The following is an 8,106-nucleotide window of genomic DNA, read 5'->3' as shown; positions in this document are numbered from 1 at the left end:
TCCCTTCTTAAGTGCATGTGAAATAGTGAAAGCAAACATTTTAAGAAAAATGTAATTCACAAGACAGTAACTTGATATTTATGAATCTCACTAGCCTGGTAATTTTTCAAGATATTTTCAGATAGATGAGCTACATTTAAAGACTTTAAACCAGTGGACAAAAAAATAAGTTTTCACATTAAGAATGGCAATAAGAGTGATTACTTGGGAAAATTCATGTTATTCATCTGAAAACTGATTTATAAGCCATACCAAGTAAGTAAATTCTATGAGCTAATTCTTGAACATTACTTCTTCTGATACTTGGAAAAATAATTGTAAATATTTAATTTTAAAATATAATTTTAGAAATTTATTTTATTTCCAAATAATGGTTAAAAACAATAAAAATTTTATGGTGATTTTTTCCATATTCTGTTTACACTTTTCTCATATATTAAGTTGATAAACTAAATGTCAAGCTGTTTATGCAGGAGAAAGTGTCTTTCTTTACATGTTAGAAAACATTCTGAATAGTATTTTAAAAGAGGCAAAGTTATATTGAGACATTTAATTTAAATAAAACACAAAAACTACGCTTTTAAGCATAATGTAATGTAAAAATGCATACAAAAGCATAATATATTCAATTATCAACAAATGTAAAACAAAAGAATTACATTTTATGATAATATAAAATGTTCCTACTGCAAATGCTTCATAACTTTAAAATGCAAGCTACCTAGAAAAAAATGTAGAGCTGTAGAATTTTTAAAAATTAAATGTAGCGTGAATTATGTAGCCCAAGTGGAATACAGAGATAGTCTTCTCCTTTATTCTCCCATTAGAAACTCACATCATATATAGTATTTCAGATTGAGATGATAGTAAATTATAATATTTGCTATTTATCATTATAATTTACAAATTAAACAACATAGTATTATTAGGGGAAAATTGGACAACCATGGCTTTTTCCTTTTCCAGATAACTTCTGCCAGCCAACAGCCAATTCCAATGGATCATTTAAACAGTCTATGACTACTTTACGTTCTTAGAACCCGGTCCAGCTCTGCAGTCTGGCAAAATACGTTATTTCCCCAGTGATATCAAACTGGGAAAACGACTGGAAAGGTTTTGCAACAGGGCCAAGATCTCACGGTGTTCCTCTCTTTAACTGGGGTCTAGGAGAAACCCAGATTTCCCTCAACAGATAATCATTGGTAAGAACAATATCCTGTATAATGAGGCCAAAGTGACTATGTGGTAGGTGGTGAATACTTAACACCTTAATGTAGTTTGAAGAGTGGGTGAAGTGGTTTTCTAAAAGATGAACTTTAATTTACTGAAAATTCATTGGAATATCTATGACAGATAAAGTAATCAAAAGATATCTAACAAAAATTAATATTCTCTAGAAGAAAAAACTAAGAAAATATAGATGTAAATACTTTCCACAAAGAATGACATCTTAACTGAAATACTTGCAAGTTGGAAGACATAGGAGAAAAACAATTGTTCTTACATCAGTCTAATTACTAATGCAAAAATTAATATTCATTTTAGCATTTCTAGCTCCTTACAGGGTCTGTATATTTAAAATAGCATATGTATATCACAGTGCTCAGTCTATGAAAGTATGATAGTCTGGCTGACAGATTTTACTCTTCCAGGGGAAAAATAATAATTTTACTGCTCAAAACAGTATTTGGACCTTTTTTACTCATTTAAATGTCTAAAACAGGAAATAAAATTTTAAAATATCTTCTTGTTTTCAAGAAGCTTCTCAGAAATCATAGAGTTAAACTGAAACGACAAATGTTAAGGATAATTTGGTTAAAGAAAACATTATATTTCATGAGTTAAAATATAACTCCCAGCTTCTTAAAACAGAAATCTATACTCTTGCCAAGATCATTTTATACTCTGTCACGTACACATTAGTTTGTTTTTGAAAAAATAAGAAAACCTTTTATGTTATTTTTATAAAGACTTTTAAAATTCCTGTAATTTTTCAACCTGCCGATCGCAAAAAATTTAGTAAAGCACACCTACATAATCTGCCTTTTGATAAGAAAATCTGAAATATCTGTTTGCAGTAACTATCAATGGCACGCCCGGAAGCTATGCTGTCATCCTGAATAGATCTGTTTGACTTTTCACTTAAAAGTAAGGTAAGTTCCCTAGGATCAAACACATACAGATGTTTAAGACTTATGGTACAAATTAGAGGGGGAAAATGGTCTTAAAAGAGCCAACCTGTTTAAAATGCAAACTTGTCTTTTAGAAATTTTCTCCTGGAGATTCAGTTCTCACCGAAGTTTTGTCGACACTGGTAATCATTCTCTATGAGATTTGCCAACGTTCACTGTCTATCCCCAATGGAAAGAGAGAAAATGGATGTTTTCCATCTGCAGCAAAATAGAGTCAAAACAAATGCATTTAAATTGGAAACATTTGTGGCTAAAAGAGCTGTTCTCTATGAAAACATCTGGTTGCACTTTTAAGTCATTGCCAAATAAACGCATGCTGGAAAATCTATTTTATGCCACACATGGTCACCCATGTAGATGTAGCCTAAACCTGTTTTTGTTTGAGGTCAACACCCTATTTTAGGAAGAAAAGTACAGATTTGTGAGTGTGCACTGATTTTTTAACAATACCGCAGAAATGACCATGGAAGTTTGAACATGTCTACTGTCTTCCAGGCGGAGAACAGAGTAGGACAGGCAGTGCTTTTGATAGTTCTCAGGTAGACAATGCAAAGATGGAAATAATGATGGTTGTGGGACCGATCAAGTAACTACTTACTTGTGAACAAAGACTGCTTGTGGTTTCTGGTTTCAGCTAGCTCTGGCTATTTTTTTTTTTTTCTTGTTTACATAGACTCAGATAACTGAAATGACCTGAAGAGATGGTATTTCAGAATATTTGGGTGACTACATTTATTTGTTATGGTAAGTAACCCCCAAATACCAGAGGCTTAACACAACAGACATTTCTTTTTCACTCAAGCCTATTGCAGATGTTAGTGTTTGATGGGTAGTTTTCAGCATTGTCATTTAGGGACCCAAGTTCATTAAACTGTGTGGCTCTCCCAGTAAGTAGGGCTCAAAGATCTCTGAAGATGATTCTGTGTCTGAACATCACAGAGAGTTAATAGGCTCGTTCTGGAGATTTTTAGGTGACAGGCCTGGAATTGTGTACAGCACTTCCATGTTCACTAACCACACATAAAGGACTCAGAAATGTCCTGTAACTGTGAATCAGGAAGAATAGGATATGGGTGTTGGTGAATGCAAAGTTACCTCTGCCACACAGAGAATTCTGAATACATAGCAAGTTCTTCAAATATGAAAATACCACACTTTGCATTTTGTTACCTATATAATGCAATTGTCAGATAAAGTCATAGTAACTGTTTTACAAGTGTTACTGTTCTTTGTCTCTTCTTATCACAAAGGATATTAGCTGCCTAATAAAGTAACCCTCAGATATGTTTCTGGAAGTGTCTTACTGGCACTCATGAAGACACTTGCTATTGCTGTACTACCTCTTTTCTGCTAGGCAGCTTCTGGGTATCACCATCTCTACTCATTATTGTACCACTTCCAATGAAGCCTACCCTCTCCCAGTGAATCATCTGCAAGGTTCTGCTGTGTCTAAACAGAATATTTGAAGGGAAGACAGCATAGGCCCTTGGGATATCCAGTTTACACTAAGTACTGTTGCAAAATGTGGATGAGGCTGTTAGACGTGGCTCCAGGCATTGATGCTTGTCTCTCAGAAACCTTCCCCCTTGTCCTTCACTTTCTTCCTGTAGCCCTTCTCTATATATGTCTTTGAGTTGTCTTAGGCTATCATAAATGTCCGAGCATGTCTAGGCATGTCTAAAACCTTTACACTCAACCAAGCCTGCATATATATGGTTGTATTTAATCCTTGCAACAAATCTAAGAGGTAGATCTAAACTATTATTATTGCTTCTATTTCTCTAATGAGGAAACTTAACCTCTATGAAATTAAGCAGTTTGTTCAATCTAGCAAAATTCTAGATCGGTTCTCCAAATCTAAAATTCAGGCTCTTAAACATTGCACTATTTTGCTACCTTTATGTTTCAGACAAGGCCTTTTACATTATTTTCATTAAATATGCCTCAGTTTTACATATTTCTCCATTCCTTTTCTCCTCCCTAAAATGCCTGTCACTCATTTTTACTGAAATTGGTGATGTTTAACTTAAAACAATTCCAGGTTAGTGCTTTAACAGAACTCACTGAATCCTGGGTGGCAAATTTATGCACTAATAATAAATGAGACATCCCATATAGAATATAGGGATGTGGACTGTGTGCTCAAAGAAGTAGCTGCTGTTTAACTCGAGCCAATGGTTGTCATTTAGGAATGCATACTATGTATTGCCAAAGCTTATGATTTTCCAAGGGAAGCTAGGAATTTGGATTTTTTAAGTGAAAACTTCAGATTTTGATTATTATCATTTTGCTCACTTTTTTCTTGGGAGGAAAATGGATTTCTAATCTTTAATACCCAAATATGGTCCCTTTGACACCCAATTATTGTTGTTATTATTGTTGTTGTTGTTATTATTGTTGAGACAGAGTTTCGCTTTTGTTGCCCAAGCTGGAGTGCAATGGCATGATCTCGGCTCAATGCAACTTCTGCCCCCTGGGTTCAGGCGATTCTCCTGGCTCAGCCTCCTGAGTAGCTGGGATTGCAGGCATGTGCCACCACACCCAACTAATTTTGTATTTTTTGTAGAGACATGTTTCATTTCTCCATATTGATCAGGCTGGTCTCGAACTCCTGACCTCAGGTGATCCGCCCACCTCGGCCTCCCAAAGTGCTGGAATTACAGGCCTGAGCCACCGTGCCTGGTCGACACTCAATTATTTTTATAAGTAGGAAATAAAAAGGCTGCATTCTTCACGTTTGGTTGTACTCTAAATTTCATAACCATTACACATTTAGTAAGTCACTCACACTTTCCTTTATTCACTCATTCATTCATGTGATTCATATATTCACATATTATTCCATTATTAACTGAATTCCATATTGTATGCAAGACATACAATATGATGATGAAAATGAATGATCCCTACATTCAAGGTGCTCATAATTTGAGATAGGAAAGAAATACATCAACAGGCAATTAAAATGCTTTTGAAGGGAGTGCAGTGATAATGGAAGGAATAATTAACTCCATCTGGGGATGGTATTTAATGATAAGTGGGAGTTGCCACAGGAAAAAGACACAAAGTGCAGTATACATAACCTAGGTGGTTTAGAACAACAGAAAGAAGTTGTGAAAAAGATCTAAAAGTTCTATACTGCTTGAGCAGAAGATGTTATTGGGAGTAGTGGAAAACCAAAATATATAGATTTATGAGAATAAGCAATATCTTACAGAACACATTATATTGCTAAATATGAATATTGGTCATGATAACATCTATATTTATTAGCATATTATTCATATGTATATGTTTGGCTATTTTCCTCAAATATATCTTGAAATGCATAGACACCATAATAATCATCCTCGTATACTGTAAGAGCTGTCATAGTGCAACCAATATACATGTATGCACTTCTTCATTAACATATTAGTAAATGGGTCTGATGGCTGCTTGCCTTAGAATGTCTGCACTAAAATTAATAGGTAATTGAACTCTTTTTAAAATCAGAATATAAATACAATGTCGACAATTAGCCTTGAAATCTTATATATATGATTGAAAACGCCTTCAGTTTATATTGTTTTTAATAGTTTTATCAATATAATATAACATTTCTAAGCAGACTTATATTTCCAATAAGAGAAATTATATAATTTACCCTTCAAAATGGTCATTTTGAGAGTGAAAGAACACTTGGTAATTATGCCAGGATAGGGTGGAAGGTCATCTTACCAATACTCACAGCAGTAATTGACAGAAAGTATGTTTCAGACATCTACAAGTTTCTCTAAATACTCACTGGAAAAATATGAAATTAGAAAATCACTAACACTAGTCATACTGGGCTCATGCCTGTAGTATTTAAAAGAAAAGGCAGATTTTTCTCACAAAAAAATATAACTATATTTGGTATCAAGAAAATATCCACATATATAAAAAGCTATAGGATGGTAGGGAAAATTTTGATAAAATTTTAAGAAGAAGGAAAATAGAAATATACGGTATGCTGTATGATATTAATGTAAATGGGTCAGCCATTTAAAAGGACGAGTTGAAAGGTGAGCTACAGGATATGATGAAGATTTGATCACAAAACTGTCAGAGACAAGAAGTACTTGTGATGTGGAAATGTGATAATTCAGATAGCAATAAATATATATGAGTATGAATTATATTTTACTAAAATAAGAGCATTTATTATATATTTATTTTGTCTTAGAGGATTCTCAAGAAGGTAAAGAGTAAGTAGGGTGAGCTGCTATCTTGGATACGAATCTGCAAGAACAAGGATTAAGTAAAGTTAATGCCATTTGAAGAAAAGTGAGCATGCGATCTTAATATACATGATGGCCAAGGCAGAAAATATTGAGTTTGATCAAAGATACCTCCTGTGTATTATGGATTTCTCCATCTTCAAGGAAAAGGCTTCACTGGTTAAAATTCCCTTGACTAAAAAGAGAGGGAGTATTTTAAAACTATGCTTATGAAGATGATTTCCTTTTCAAGAAGGAAAAAGGCAGATTAGTTGTAAGATGTGGCTTCTTAGAATACTTTATAATGATAATGTTGAAAATGAAATTAAATGATAATTTCCTGCTAATATCACACATAATGTGTGTGCTATGGGCCAGACACCGTACTTAGCACAACCTAAATACCTATTTTACAAAAGAGAACAATGAGACTTAAATAAAGTCAACATTTATTCAAATAATATAATAAACATTATGAGATATATTTTAGGTTTTGTGACAATGTAGCTAGGATTCAAACCTAAGTATCTCTGAATATGATTATTAGTAGCCATTTTGTCTTTCTTATAGAAGTATCCCCAAACAAAAGAGTAGAAAATAAGGGGTCGATGCAATCTTACCCTGTTATCATATAAGTATAATGTATACCTCAAGAGGATTATATACTACTCTGAACCAATCAACTTTCATTTGCAAAACAACCAAGTACAGTTTGGTACATTGCATTTAAGAAATCTGCAGATATGCTTTGAAAAACATGCATATATTTTGGAGGGCATTTGAGATTATATCAGCTAAAAAAAGAATGACAGGCTTAGTAATATTCAACCTAGAGAATAGAACAAATGAACAATTAAGTAAAACTGTGATATTCTTTTTCAAATTCATGAAACAATGAAAATAATTGCAATGAAGCTTTTTAAAGGTAGCTCCAAAGAGCAAGATTAAGATGATAAAGGGGAAGATAAAGAGACAATTTTCACTCACAATGCAGAGAAAGACAATGGAGTTTACAATTTTGAGTAGCTCTGAGACAAGGGTGTCATATGCATGTTGTCTATGTCATATATATACACAAATACAAATATGTTTAAAATATAAAGATATATACTATAGTATAAAATATACAAATAAATAGGTTTATGTTTATATATAAGTAAATTATTTAAAAACCTGTGAGGAAATTGGTATCATCTTCATTTTAAATATAAGACAAGTGAGGGGTTCCGAGAAGCTAAAAGTAATAGAGCTGCTAAGAGGCTAGCAGTCTTCCTGTTCTGTTCCCCATCAAGCCATATATGTAAATTGAGTTCTCCAAGAATGGAGTGAAATGTCCAACATACCTTCTTATAGTCTTGATTTTTTAATGTGCGGATGAGAATGCTAGAAGTGACTGTTATAATTCTTTTTTCCATCTCCAGACAATACCACCTTGCCTCATGTTCTACTAGATTCATCACCTGTTAGACACCAAATTGACCAAGATTGTGTTCATATGTTCAGGCCTAATTTGTAAGAGTATTGATGAGTTATTTTGTTATCATAAACTTGGGAATTTGAGGGACGAGTATAATTAACTTTGATTCTTTAAAACTGCCTACTTCAATTTCAGCAAAATTTTGTTCAATGTTCATTTTGCGACAGATTGATTGGGAATTACCCATATACTGCTT

Source organism: Mandrillus leucophaeus, unplaced genomic scaffold (assembly GCF_000951045.1).
Source record: "Mandrillus leucophaeus isolate KB7577 unplaced genomic scaffold, Mleu.le_1.0 Scaffold293, whole genome shotgun sequence".
In the NCBI taxonomy this organism is placed as follows: domain Eukaryota; kingdom Metazoa; phylum Chordata; class Mammalia; order Primates; family Cercopithecidae; genus Mandrillus; species Mandrillus leucophaeus.
This window is presented reverse-complemented; position numbering follows the sequence as displayed.